At 41.9% G+C, this 15,803-nt stretch overlaps 1 protein-coding gene and 1 long non-coding RNA gene across 5 annotated transcripts in view; both read right to left on the reverse strand.

The window, feature by feature from the left end:
- Positions 1 to 15,803, reverse strand: part of NELL1 (neural EGFL like 1) — a 945,951-nt gene that overhangs the window by 863,386 nt on the left and 66,762 nt on the right. The window lies entirely within an intron of this gene.
- Positions 10,989 to 15,590, reverse strand: LOC146405333 (uncharacterized). Its single transcript, XR_014837184.1, has 2 exons — positions 15,079 to 15,590; positions 10,989 to 14,495 (listed from the first exon to the last, which is right to left on the reverse strand). It is a non-coding gene; the product is annotated as an uncharacterized LOC146405333 (long non-coding RNA).

Genomic DNA, 15,803 nt, shown 5'->3' on the forward strand with positions numbered 1-15,803 from the left:
AATCACTTCACCATACAGTAAAAATTAACATTGTAAATCAACTATACGTCAATAAAATAATGTTTTCTATAAAGGATGCTATGGCTAACTTATGCATGAAATACGCAGCTAAAAGCCAATTGCCAGGGAAACCTCTGCCAAGCTCTGAGTACCAAGGACCCTATGTCTCTCCTTTCCAATGATACGGCTGCTCATAAATGCCTAAGCAGGAGAGGGCCTTTTCCTTTAAGATACCTCATCCCCTGAGACCCAAGAAAGTAGTCTGGGGTGGAACCAGCATCCGGATTTATTTAATTCTCCCAAAGGATTGTGAGAAGCAGCCACAGCTGAGAATTGGGTCCAGCATAGTGTCCTGGCTCCAGGTCCAAAATGGTAAACTGACTGGCCTCAGGCCAGATGCCTAGTGTCCATCACCTCCCTCCCAACCTACATACCATATTTCATCAAGTCCAAGGTGCCATAGCTTATGAAATACACCATTATTTTACATACCCTAAGAAGAAAACCAAAAGCTATCAATTATGACTTTGAGACACTATTGATCATAATTCATCATATAACCATGAAGTTGTAAATGTATGTGTGTCTGAGAATCAATGAAATCCAGTATAAAAGTTCCCAGATGTCATAAAGATCCAGACCTCCAGTAAAAAATTAAAAGACCTGGCAACAGGGCCCACATTCCCGGGGTCACAACACAGTGAACGCCAGCACTGAAAAGATGCGGGCACTGCATGATGTTGCCAGTTGGCTGCATTTCCTGGCTGGTGCACCCACTCATCAGTGACCTGGCTGACCCTCCATGCATCTGGGATTGCAAGCCTTCCCCAGCATGGCTCTAGCATATGCTAATACTACACACTCTATATACACCCAAGCCCCACACAAAACCTCCATTCTCTGCCCAGCCAGGTCCTTCCCGATTATTCACTCAGGGGCTTCTCCCCTGATGCTGGGCCCAAGTAATAGGTATTACTGAGGTTTGAATCCTCTCAACCCTTGGTGGGGCCAGGAAGAACATAGATAGCTTCTTGTCTTTTCCAAGTATAATATATGGATAGAGCTATTTTCCTTGTGTGCCATGATATGAAAAAGGCTGGGAAACACTGCCCTGTGCTGAAGTGGAATCTGAGATCAGAACATCAGGGATCTGCCATCAGTACTGGCACTTGGCATCTAAGTAACAGGTCATTCAACCCCTCAGAAACTCAGTTTCTCCTCCATTACATGTAGACTAATATGATGATGATACTTATATATCACAAAATCTACATGACAAATATGTGCAATAGTCTATATGAATAGATTCCAGAAATGTTTGTCACTGTCACATTCTTCTTTGTCTGAGTGCCAGGGTTGGATGACACCACACGAGATGGGCCCCTGCGGAAACTACATTGGAAAGGCTTTCTCTCACCAGCTTTCTCAAGCCACTTACAATCCATCAGTGTGAACAGGTAGAGAGAACCCAGGATGATGAAAATAAATCCTGATTGAGTGAATATCTTACACTGAATCCATCAATAATTTGGACCAGAAAGAGGGAAGCCATGAGCATCAGGATGGCATGGGCAGATAGGCATCTCCAGATAAATTAGTTAATAAAAGAGGAGCACCAAGCCATGAGTCAGCAGAGGAAGCCATTGGGAAAACAGGTGGCCTTTTTTTTTTCCTCAGTCAAGTGGACATATCTTTTTTAAAAAGAGCTTCAGGTTAGTTTTTCAATTCACGATGTAGACTAATAGCTTCTTCAAGTTCCCCACTGGCCTAGCAGTTAAGGATCTGGCTATGTCACTGCTGTGGCACCCTGGTGGCCTAGTGGTTAAGGACCTGGCATTGTCACTACTGTGGCACTGCTATGGCACAGGAGAACTTCCACATGCCGTGGGCGTGGCCAAATAAAGAAAGAAAGAGCCAATAGCTTTTTTCCTAAACTCTGTTGCTGCCCCCCAACACCTACGGGGTGTGAGGTATACTTTTAAGGGGGCCTTTCCTGCCACTATCCCCCCAAAACCTCCCCATGCCAGACATACTTCACAATCCAGACTCCACATTCTATAGAAAAAGATAAACCTAAACCAAACAAGAATACCATATTTTGATTAACCACAGAGTCATAATATGGGCATGATAAATACAAAGATGCCTGTCAGCATTTCTATTTATGTGTAACCACTGCTGTAGCCCTCTCCTTAATTGTGCTCTTATTCACGACAGCCATGGCATCTGTCAGTGAGGGTCCAGGTGTAACTGAGCCCAGGAGCCCTAACCAGCATGAAGTGCTACACACCCAGTCGCTCCATGCAACTTTTTCAAATGAATTATTGGAGGGATTTAAGAATCCTTCAAAAATGTCACAATAATAACTATTTTATCTTTTTTATGCCGTAATTACGATTTGGAGCTTTGCTTTTCTTATTTCATCCCGGCACACCACAACTCATGAATAAAATATGACAAGTTTGATAGCAGCCATTGGAGAGGGTTCATCCGTAACAGCAGACGTGCTCGGTATACAAAGAGCTTTTGTCTTCCAACAGCCTTTGTTTCCGGGATGGGCTTTTATCTCAAAGAAGGACAACATGCATGCGTTCTCCCTTCTCCCTCAGCCCCCTCCTACTCCTCCCATTCTTGCCTTCAGTCCTGGTTTCAGCAGCACCTGAAAGCAGGTTTACTTTGTCTCTTAATGAGGACCTTTCTAAACAATTAGGGAACAAATCAAAGAACCAAAGGGTGCTCTGCTTGCCATGAAATGGACTTGAAACAAGCAATGTGACTCAAAGAGACACAATCAGAACCACAGACTAGTGGGCAAAGTATGTGACTTTGTGTCTTCAGCCTCATTCAGGTGATTACACCCACCTGGCAAGATATTTCAGTCACCCACAAGGTTCTTATTCAAGAAGTTTTTCTCTCCCCAGCAAAGGCTGCCAGGTCCCTTCAAAGTTCAGCCTCTGGTCTGTCTTTTAAAGAAATAAATGCAAAAAAGAAAGGAAAAGAATTTGCGCAACCATCGGCATTTATCATATGGCCCCAGGGACATCAGATTCAAGTTTCGAGGTTTCATTTTTTTCAAGCAAATCTCTGAGCATCTTGTTCTATCACACATATCAAACCAGCTGGCTTCGAAGCTTCTTTCCAAATGTATTTTTTTCCCCAGAGTTTGTTTCAAAATATGTAAAGCAAAAAGACAGTTTAAAGTCACTGCTTGCCTAGAACTTGAAGAACTGAGATTCAGACCTCCTGGATGAGCAATTTGCCAAACTTCCCAACTTGTGGGTTTGTCTGTGGAGCTTGACAAGCAAATCTAAGATTAAGCTGAGGGTAGAAAATGTTTCTAACACTCCTCCAGAAAATGAAACCTGGCATCCTCAGGAAAACCAGAATGCCCAAGCTGCAACATATGTTGTTGTTTTCTTGTGTGTAGTTTGCAGATGCACAGTATTGACTATTTTGGGAAATTGTAAACTCACATTTTTTTTTTTAATCTTCACCCAAGAACTCAAAACCACTAGGATGTCTTGAACTTCGAGTCCTTCTACCCTCAAGAACCAGTCTAAAGCCCAGTGAACGGTGACTACATGGAGGCCTCGAGGGGATGCGTTTGGTACATTGCCTTTCCTAATGCCATGTTGCATTACACAGCATCTCACCATGACACTTCATGACATCAGGGAATGTAAAGGTGGTTGGATACAGATGGCAAATACACCCCCACGCACACACTCAAATGCCAGACATGCCTGCAGCATGGACAGCAAGATGACTCTGTAACTTCAGCAGATAAATAAGGTAGCAGCGTGAATGCTCAAGAGAAAAAGCTAATATTTATTTATTCCCTCAGGGCAATGCAAGTAGCAGTATTTGGCGCTCTGAGGAGCTGCCCATTTGTAGGTCCTGGCTGCGCATTTGAGCCTGCCTTCCTTCAGACTTGATATTTCAAAGAGGTTAAAGAAAGCCAGGCAATCTGGTAGCAGCATTTAAATCTTTAACAGATACTGTCAAACGGGACTGGACACCAAAGCACAGGTTTAGGGGCAAACAGAAACTGAGAACGTAGATGAAAAGATGACTAAACTAGCCGCATGTATACCAAGAGCAACACTGCTTGAAATCCTAAGAAATCTTTTTTTTTTTTGTCTTTTTGCCATTTCTTGGGCCACTCCCGCAGCATATGGAGGTTCCCAGGCTAGGGGTCGAATCGGAACTGCCAGCCACCGGCCTACGCCAGAGCCACAGCAACATGGGATCTGAGCCGCGTCTGCGACCTATACCACAGCTCACGGCAATGCTGGATCCTCAACCCACTGAGCAAGGCCAGGGATCAAACCCACAACCTCATGGTTCCTAGCCGGATTCGTTAACCACTGAGCCACAACGGGAACTCCAAGAAATCTTGTCTAAGTCAGAGGAGCTCCAGTGGCAAATCCCAAGGTCTTACTTGATAGACCTGGGAGCTGACTATCTCCATGGTCCCTAGCTGGTCCCTCTCTTTCCCTCCTCCATTGCTAGGAGCTGGGATGTGGGAGTTATCGAGGAGATTTGGTCAAAGGATACAAACTTCCACTTGTAAGGTGAACAAGTTCTGGGGATCTGATAGACTTAGTAACTCTAGTTGACAAAACTGTGTCGTATACTTGAAAGTTGCTAAGAGAGTAGATCTTTTTTATCCAGATATCATTGACATGTGACACTGCATCAGTTTCAGGTGTACAAAAAATGATTTGATAGTTACATATATTGTGAAACCATCTCCACCAAAAACATCCCTCACCATACATAGTTACAAATTTTTTCTTGTGATGAGAACTTCTAAGATCTGCTTGCTAAGAGAGACTTTAAATGTTCTCATCACACATGCACACAAATGTTAATTATGTGAGGTAACAAGTACTAACTTTGTGGTAGAAATCATTTCACAATATATACATATAAAAAAATCATCACATTGTACACTTGAAACTTCCACAGTGTTACATGTTAATTATATCTCAATCAAGCTGTGGTGGAGGGACAAGCCATTAGCAGCATTAAGTTACAGCATCCAGGGTCAAGGCAGCTAAATGTGGGCTTCTTCCATGAGGACCATGGACATTCTGAATATCTGAGGCTCCAGGTCAGCCCTGTAAGGGAGCACTGAGCCGAAGCCCTGTGGAAATTTCCAAGAAGTAAAAGCAATGGTCCCTTGGGGAATTATCTCCAGGACCCCTTCAGGTACCAAAACCCAAAGATGCTCAAGTCCCTTATATAAAACAGGATATAACCCATGCAGATAACCTAAGCACATCCTCCTGTATACTTCAGATCATCTCCAGATACCTAACACAATGCAAATTCTAGGTAAATTGTTGTAAATACAAATTTAAACACTATGTAAATAGTTGCCAGAGCAAGAAATTGAAGTTTTGCTTTTTGGAATTTCTAGAATTTTCTTTCTTCTCAATATTTTAATCTGCAGTTGGTTGAATCTGCAGAGGTGAACCTGTGGATACAGAGGGCCATCTACGCTGAAACACCCTCAAATTTGGAATGTGAGGCTCATAAATGGAGGCAGATTAATGTAGGAGTTAAATGTAAAGGCAATGAGAGACACACTCAGGCAAAAGGAAGTGAGGGAGGCGGTGGAAGATAGGTTATCAGGCAGGTCCACACTGGAGCCCTAGCTACACCTCATTTCAGCTGCAAGACTTTTCTAAGTTTCAAGTTCCTCATGTATAAAATAAGGGTACGACTCCCCACCTCACAAATTACCGTGGAATATGGTGGACTCAAGAAAGACCTATTCCTTCTCCATCCTTCCCTTTTGTTCTCCCAGCATACAGAGTTTTCACTGATTTTGACCTATTCATTACTTAGAAAAGAGAAAAAACAAAATACTGCATTCACAGACTCACTGAACGAGAGGACCTTAAAAGAGTGATCCTCAACTGGGGTGATTTTGCCTCTAGGGGATATTTGCAATGTCCAGAGATATTTTTGGCTGTTACAGCTGGGGGATACTCTTGGCATCTAGTGGGTAGAGGCCAAGGATGCTGCTAAACATCCTACAATGCACAGGACAGCCCCACAACAGAGAATGATCTCGCCCAAGGTCAACAGTGTCAACAGTGCCAGGAGTTCCTGTTGTGGCTCAGTGGTAACAAACCCAACTACTATCCAGGAGGATGTAGGTTCGATCTCTGGCCTCACTCAGTGGGTTAAGGGTCCTGGATTGTTGCAAGCTTCAGTGTAGACCACAGATGCAGCTCAGATCTGGTGTTGCTGTGGCTGTAGTGTAGGCTGGCACCTGCAGTTCCAATCTGACCCCTAGCCTGGGAATTTCTCTATGCCATGGGTATGGCCTTAAAAAGACAAAAACACCAAGGCTGAGAAACCCAGCCTGAAAGGACCTCCCACTAATTGAGGAATTTTCTCTCTGATATCTCTGAAGGATGATCTTTCCATCTTTTGTCTGAACACTGTCAGGAAAAGGTACTCACTGCACTCCATTATTGCTCAGCTCTAATTCAAAATGTCTCTGTAGATTAAATCAAAGTAAAGAACTTTCAAGTGGCTGGTCCTATTTTTGCCCTTTCCTGCTCCACAGAATATATCTAAAACCTCTTGAGCCTGTCAAGCAGTTGGTGCATTATAGGTCCTTGTATGCAAAACCCTGGGGGAGAACAGAACATGAATGACCAGGGTCCCTGCCCCCAGGAAGCTTACACCCTAAGAGTAGACAGAGACAAGCGAACCACAGAATAAAATGTAGACTAAAGACAATTTTAAGAAACTTGCTGTATCCTCGGGGAGAAAAAAAAAAAAAAAACATTTAAATCTGAGGTCATGCAGGATGAATCAAGAAAAAAACATTATACATATGAAGGAGTTAAAGAGACTGAAATGGAAACAAGGGAATCTCTGGATGACAAAACACCATAAGCACGGACGGACATCATGAAGGGCCAACACACACCCAACGGTCAGTTGTAGGATGGACAGATCTTAGAATCAGGAAAGGGATATGGTGGGAGATGAGAACAGAATGAGGGGTTATTTATGGAAGCTCTCAAATGTCAAGCTAAGGGGTTTGGATTCTTCAGGCCACATTCTGAACAGGACAATGTACAACAGGTCCTGTGGGAGAGCAATGTTGGCCCTGGCTTGGAGTGTGGACTAGAGAAGAGGGAGATTAGCAATGGCATGAGGGGAAATCAGAATGAGGGGTTGTTTGGGGTTTGAGGAAGGAAAGAGACAGGCCTGTGTTATGAACTAAATGATTTTCCCCTCACAAATTCTATGCAGAAATCCTAACCCCCTGGGGGATGGTAGTTGAGGGCGGGACCTTGGAAAGTAACTCAGTTCGGATGAAGTGGAGCAAGGTCCTCATGATGGCATTAACGCTCTTATAGAAGAGACCAGAGAGCTTACACTCTCTCTCTCTCCCTCTCTTCCTCTCCCTCTATCCCGCTCTTCCCTCCATATGAGGATATGTATATGTACATGTATAGCAAGAAGGCAGCCAACTATAAACCAAGAAGAGGTCCCTCACCAGAACCTATCCATGGAAGCATCCTGATCTTAGACATCCCAGACTCCAGAACTGTGAGAAATAAATTTCTATCGTTTAAGTTATCCAGTCCATGCTATTTTTTTTTTTTTTTGGCAGCCTGAACTAAAACAGTCTGTTAAAAGAAAACAGAAGAGGATGTGGAAAAAAGGGAACCTTCCTACACTGTTTGTGGGAATGTAAATTGGTGCAGCCACCATGGAAAACAGCATTCAAGTCCATTAAAAAACTAAAAATAAAACTACTGTATGATCCAGCAATCCCACTCATGGGCATATACCTGGAAAAGATGAAAACTCTAATTTGAAAAGATACATGCACCCCAATTTTCATAGCAGTACTATTCACAATAGTCAAGACATGGGAACAACCTAAATATCCATCAACAGAAGAATGAATAGAAGATGTGGTACATATATACAATGGAATACTACTCAGCCATAAAAAACAATGAAATAATGCCATGTGCGGCAATGTGGATGGATCTAGAAATCATCATATTAAGTGAAATAAATCAGAGAAAGACAAATATCACATGATATCGATTATATGTGGTACCTTAAAAAAATGAGGCAAATGGGGAGTTCCCACTGTGGCAAAGCAGAAATGAATCCAACTAGTATCCATGAGGATAGAGGTTTGATCCCTGGCTTTGCTTAGTGGGTTGGGGATCTGGTGTTGCCATGACCTATGGTGTAGTTTGCAGATGTGGCTCGGATACCACATTGCTGTGCCTGTGGCATAGGCTGGCAGTTGTAGCTCTGATTCAACCCCTAGCCTGGGAACCTCCATATGCCATGGGTTCAGCCCTAAAAAGAAAAAAAAAAAGTACAATGAACTTATTTACCAAATAGAAACATACAAACATAGAAAACAAATTTACAGTTACCAAAAGGGAAACAGGGGGTGGGGATGGGATGCGGGATAAATTAGAAACTTAAGGTCAACAAATACACACTACCATATATGCTTATTTTTTTTAATATACAGTAGTGTGTATTTGTTGACCTCAAGTTTCTAATTTATCAAGTGACTATCTTATAATAACCTATAATGGAAAAGAATCTCAAGACTCTATATGTGTGTTGATATAGATGCAACGGAATCATTCTGCTGTACACCTGGAACATTGTAGCATCAACTATACTTAAGGGTTGTTTTTTTTTTAAAAAAAAAAAAAAGGAAGAAAACAGAAGGAGCATACCAATACTGCAAGAAAGGGAGGGCATGGCTCTCAAACCAGGTTCTGGAGACAGGAGGTGGGACTACAGGCTCAGGGGGAATTGACTGTTAGCATTACTAAGAAACAGGATCATGTGACCCTCGGAGAGCAAGCCTAAAGGGGAAGACAGATGATGATAAGGTAAAATTCTGTAGGGAAAAGGGCTTAAGAAGCTCATTTTATATCATCTCAACATGTAGTGAAATAATGGCAAAATTACAGGTGGTATAATAGGATGATAAGGGGGTGGAGTCAGGTGAAAAAAAAATGGAATGATTTGGGAACAGCTCCTGGAGACTACAGGGTAGGAGGCATGAGGGATACATAAGCACTGAGGGGAAACAAATCAGAGCCCTGCTGAGACTGCCTAATAATAGGAACTTGAAGGGCTATAAGCAGCCGAGTCTCCTCATTCCTGCTAAGGAGGAGTGGGATTTATCAAAGTTCAAGATTAGAGCAGGGTGGCTAGGAGAGGTCTCTCCATGCCCAGTGATGGGGCAGGGAGATGAAACTAGGTGAATTCTGTTTGGGGTGAAGAAAAATTTAAGAAATAGTGGTGATGGTTACACCACAGGGTGAATGCAGTTAATTTGATTAAACTGCACACTTAAAATGGTCAAAATGGCAAATTTTGTTATATCGATTTTATCACAATAAAAAATTATACAAACAAGTTGATGAAAAAGAAAATAAAGGCAGGGAAGAAAGGAGTAGGGGAGAGGGGAGGATGATAGGAAAGGAGAGGGAAAAAAAATTTGGAGGAGACAGAAGGATGAATTTAAAGCTGGGCAAACCCTTCCCCAACACACAGCTCCACCACTACCAGCACCACCAGAGTCCTTTCTCTTCCAGTCTAAACATTCCCTTCAGGTCTGAAGATTCCAGTCTCAACATTCTCCAATATTCTAACAATATAGCTTTTATAGATCTCACCCTGGTCTGTCCCACTCCCATGGATTTAATCCAGTTTGTAAATTTTCCTCATAAAATGGAGAGCCCAGAACTGAATACAAGCTCCATACGTGGCAAATGCAGTGTAGAGTCCATGGCAGTGGCTCTTCACTGGGGACATCACTTTTCCCCTCCTCCAAGGATATCTGTCAACATCTGTAGATATTGTACATTGTCACATGGGGCGTTGGGGAGGGTGTCAGGGGGAGTTGGGAGTGGGGAGGATGTGCTAACAGCATTGAGTGAGTGTAGGCCAGGGATGCTGGGAATTCACAAAACACAAGAAGCTCCCCCCTTCCAAAAAAAAAGAGAATCATCTGGTCCAAAATAACCCTGGTTTGTTATCTCTCATGGAACTATTATCTCCCATGATCTGGGCATTCCATTCCTCTTAAGGTGACCTATGATGGATGGCATAGATCCTTCTGGCTCATACTGAACGTGAGTCAATTAAAAACCCCAGGTCTTTTTCACATAAACTGCTCTCAAGACAGGCTTGCTCTTGTGCCGCTGAGGCTCTGAACCAATGAGAACAGCTTCATATTAATCCCTGTGAAATTCCATCCTGTCAGTTTCAGTTCCTGATTCTGGCCTGGGGGACACTGAGAGCCTTGATCTTGACATTCAGCAAAGGAGCTGTTTCTCCCAGCTCCTCATTTCCTCCAGCAAGAGCTCCAGAAGAGGGGACTTAAGCAGGTTTGGCGTTGGCTGGGGGTGAGTGAAGGAGGATTGATTTTTGCCAGTTTGCGGTATCCCTCTCAGCTCTTTCCTGCCTGCTTCACTCCAGAGGCTCAGGGCCTTGGTCTGAATACCCCAGGTGAGATCAGGCCTTTAGGTGAGAGGACCCCTCCAACATCCTTCCTGTGCACCTCACTGCCGGGTAACACAAGGCTTCTTCCCTGCCGTGTGGGGAAAAAAAGGCAGCAGAAAGGGCTGAGGCATGAACATGGCCTGTGGCGGGGGTGGGGGGGATTGTTTCCCAATTTCTTCTGGCATAATGCAAATATCTGAACTGAGTGAAATAGCATTAAGAGTGTCATTCTTTTATTTCTGTCAGCAGAGCTATGTGATTCTGAACTTTCCACAAAGTCTAAAAAGAAAAATCAAGTCCGTAGGCCCACATTAAAGCTCTATGCCATGATGCACTGTCAAATATAAATCTCCAACATGACAAATCTATAGAGAAAATTGCAGAAATTAGATTCATTGTCATTTTAGAAAAGTGAATTTTTATATTGCAATTGTTTGTGTTACATCATTATGCTATTTTCTTTTAATGTCACTATAAGGCAGCCAATTGCCCTTTTTGGGAAAAGGCTGTCTTTTTTTTTTTTTGTCTTTTTATGGCTATACCTGTGGCATATATGGAGGTTCCCAGGCTAGGGGTTGAATCAGAGCTGCAACTGCCAGCCTACACCACAACCACAGCAACGAGGGGTCTGAGCTACGTCTGCAACCTATACCATAGGTCATGACAAACACTGGATCTGTAACCCACAGAGCAAGACCGGGGACTGAACCCACATCCTCATGGATCCAAGTCAGGTTCGTTAACCACTGAACCACCAAGGGAACTCCCTGTCTTTTTTGATAAGATCATGTACTTTCTCCTTTTTTGATATTAAAATATCTTAGGAAAATATTTGTAAACTGAATAGCTGACAGCTAATATTTTTAAATCTTTACTTGGTGAAAATAAAAAGTTGAAGACTGTGTATCATTTCCTAAAATTTTCCTGCAATTTTAGCAGATTTTGAAACCCCACAGTCCAAGAGCCCTGGATCTAAAGGTTTGATAAGTATACCTATAATGTTTTGATCCAAGTCGTTGATGAAAAATGCCAGCCCAGAGAAGATAAAAAATCAGACAGCATGGCCCTGGGTACCACCCTTCAGGGCAACGTCAATTCATGTACCAACACTTTTAACATTTTTAAGATATGATGGTTCAGCCAACTATAAATCCACTTAACAGTATTATCAATGAACTCACATTTACCATCTTGCCCAAAGAGCATCCTGAGGAACGATGCTCAAGAAGCCCCACTGAAATCAAAATATACTTGAGATAACAATGGATGAACTAGTTGAGAACACAGAGGTCCTTGGGGTTTTTTCACTTTTCATTATGCAACTCCCCTCCGTTTGACATCTACATCATGGTTTTCTTTTGGAAAACCACCCAAAAGTCTAATAGGTTCGGGGATTGACTCTACCCCTCAACTCTATGGGTGGACATGGGACCCAAGCCTGGCCAATCAGCATCATCTATCCTCCTAAGCACAGCATTTGGCTCTGTGGTGGGTATGTGACTTAGTTCAGTCCAATAAGAGTAGTTCCAAAGTTTTTGTTTTATTTATTGACAAAAAAAGGGGAGCAACATTCAACTGACATTCCAGAGAAAATATGATATAAGCCTAAGATCCCAGGGACCACCTTGCTCTTCAAGGGAGCAGCCTGCCCATGTAACCAGCCCAAAACAGCAGAGCAGAAAAATGGGCAGGAAGCAAGAATACATCATGATGACATCATCAGGTACCTTAATCCACAAGGACTCAAGCTGCGTCTATCCCTAACTTTGGTTACATGAGCCAATTAAACTTCTCTTTTTTACTTACACCATGTTAGTTATTTATAGACCTATTGCAAGTAAAAGAATTTGGTTAGTACATAAGATTCTTTTAAAAATATGATTTTGTCAAGTCTTATCATTTCATTTATCACCCAGTTCAAGGCACTGTGCTAAACTCAGGGATACAGCAGAGAATAAACCTGGTTCTGGCCTCTAAAGCGGTACTTTAGTGAAGGAGGCAAACAGCTAAGGACATAAATTACGAGAAGATATGTGGTCAGGGCCAGAGCCAAGTAGAACCAAGCATAATTAATACAGGGGCACACAGACCAAACTGAACTGATTCTGCCTTTTGGAGTCCAAGAAGCCATCAGAGGAAGGTGACATTTGAATGGATTCTCGAACCAGCTCTGAGAATTCTCTCCTTAATGTTCCCATCTGTTTAATTAAGAAAGAAGTCTAGAAATTTGCCAAGATAAGATATTAAGATCACTAGGCTATGTTTTCTGGAACCTATAATTTCCCCTTTAAAAATAATAATAATAAAAAGGATGTAGTGGTGTAGGTCACAGCTGTGGCTCAAATCCTACTCCTTGCCTAGAAACATCCATATGCCATGGGTGCAGCCATTTAAAAAAAAACTTTAATTAAAATCAAATACCTCGGAATACACCTGACCAAAGAGGTAAAGGACCTATATGCCGAGAACTATAAAACTTTAATCAAAGAAATCAAAGAAGATGTAAAGAAATGGAAAGATATTCCATGTTCCTGGATTGGAAAAATCAATATTGTGAAAATGGCCATACTACCCAAAGCAATCTACAGATTCAATGCAATCCCTATCAAATTACCCATGACATTTTTCACAGAACTAGAACAAACCATCCAAACATTTATATGGAACCACAAAAGACCCAGAATCGCCAAAGCAATCCTGAGAAACAAAAACCAAGCAGGAGGCATAACTCTCCCAGACTTCAAGAAATACTACAAAGCCACAGTCATCAAAACAGTGTGGTACTGGTATCAAAACAGACAGACAGACCAATGGAATAGAATAGAGAACCCAGAAATAAACCTTGACACCTATGGTCCATTAATCTTTGACAAGGGAGGCAAGAACATAAAATGGGAAAAGGAAAGTCTATTCAGCAAGCATTGCTGGGAAACCTGGACAGCTGCATGCAAAGCAATGAAATTAGAACACACCCTCACACCATGCACAAAAATAAACTCCAAATGGCTGAAAGACTTAAATATATGACAGGACACCATCAAACTCCTAGAAGAAAACATAGGCAAAACACTCTCTGACATCAACATCATGAATATTTTCTCAGGTCAGTCTCCCAAAGCAACAGAAATAAGAGCAAAAATAAACCCATGGGAACTCATCAAACTGAAAAGCTTTTGCACAGCAAAGGAAACCAAAAAGAAAACAAAAAGACAACTTACAGAATGGGAGAAAATAGTTTCAAATGATGCAACTGATACGAGCTTAATCTCTAGAATATATAAACAACTTATACAACCCAATAGCAAAAAAACCAATCAATCAATGGGAAAATGGGCAAAAGACCTGAATAGACATTTCTCCAAAGAAGATATACAGATGGCCAACAAACACATGAAAAAATGCTCAACATCGCTGATTATAAGAGAAATGCAAATCAAAACCACCATGAGATACCACCTCACACCAGTCAGAATGGCCATCATTAATAAATCCACAAATAACAAGTGCTGGAGGGGATGTGGAGAAAAGGGAACCCTCCTGCACTGCTGGTGGGAATGTCAACTGGTACAGCCACTATGGAGAACAGTTTGGAGATGCCTTAGAAATCTATACATAGAACTTCCATATGACCCTGCAATCCCACTCTTGGGCATCTATCCGGACAAAGCTCTACTTAAAAGGGACACATGCACCCGCATGTTCATTGCAGCACTATTCACAATAGCCAGGACATGGAAACAACCCAAATGTCCATCGACAGATGATTGGATTCGGAAGATGTTGTATATATACACAATGGAATACTACTCAGCCATAAAAAAGGATGACATAATGCCATTTGCAGCAACATGGATGGAACTAGAGAATCTCATACTGAGTGAAATGAGCCAGAAAGACAAAGACAAATACCATAGGATATCACTTATAACTGGAATCTAATATCCAGCACAAATGAACATCTCCTCAGAAAAGAAAATCATGGACTTGGAGAAGAGACTTGTGGTTGCCTGATGGGAGGGGGAGGGAGTGGGAGGGATCGGGAGCTTGGGCTTATCAGACACAACCTAGAATAGATTTACAAGGAGATCCTGCTGAATAGCATTGAGAACTATGTCTAGATACTCATGTTGCAACAGAAGAAAGGGTGGGGGAAAAAACTGTAATTGCAATGTATACATCTAAGGATAACCTGACCCCCTTGCTGTACAGTGGGAAAATAAAATAAAATAAAATAAAATAAATAAAGGACAATAATTTGAGTAAAGAATAATGTTATGGTCTCACCAGTTATAACTTTATTTAATAGAGAAAATTCTCAAAGAAGAGTCATCTTTTCTTTACCTTTTGTACCTTTTTTTTGCCTTTTTTTTTTTTTTTTTTGTCTTTTTGCCATTTCTCGGGCCGCTCTCACAGCACATGGAGGTTCCCAGGCTAGGGGTCGAATCAGAGCCGTAGCTGCCAGCCTACGCCAGAGCCACTACAATGCGGGATCCAAGCTGTGTCTGCAACCTACACCACAGCTCATGGCAACGCTGGATCCCCAACCCACTGAGCAAGGCCAGGGATCAAACCTGCAACCTCATGGTTCCTAATCCGATTCGTTAACCACTGAGCCACGACAGGAACTGTCCACAGATGTTTATAAATTGCTTCTCTCCATTTCCTGCTGTTGAAATGAGGGATCTCAAAGCTCACTAAAGCTAGAGTTGGCACCAGCTCATCTCAACAGATGGCAAGAAAAGCACCTAACAAAAATGCAACAATCTTTCATGACAATAGGGAGGAAATCTCTTAACGAGGAGATCTTAGAAGTTCTAAATGCAAGCAGAAAAAAAGGCAACTGTGTATGGTGGCCAGTATTAACTAGACTTGTGGTAATCACTTCCCAGTACATACCAATATCAAATCATTATGTCGAACAAAAGAAATCAATATAATGTTATATGGCGATTATACTTCATTTTTAAAAAAACTCTTAGCAAACTAGGAATAGATGACAACTTCCTGGTTTTGACATAGAGCTTGTACCAAAAAAAAAAAAAAAAAAAAAAAACTGCCCCACAGGTAATATCACATTTAATGCTAAAGGGGTGAATACTTTCCAAGATAAGGAGAAAAATGTTCTCCACCACTTCTGTTAGGCATTGTACTGGAAGTCCTAATCAGTGCAATAAGACAAGAAAAGAACAAAGACAAAAGATTAGAAAGAAGTAAAACTGCCATCATTAACAGAAGACATCATTGTAAATGAGGAAAACCTCACAGAATAT

This window comes from Sus scrofa, chromosome 2 (genome assembly GCF_054392235.1).
Source record: "Sus scrofa isolate SSC_HxYL_T2T_F1_AM1 chromosome 2, Sscrofa_HxYL_maternal_Yorkshire_Landrace_v2.0, whole genome shotgun sequence".
In the NCBI taxonomy this organism is placed as follows: Eukaryota; Metazoa; Chordata; class Mammalia; order Artiodactyla; family Suidae; genus Sus; species Sus scrofa.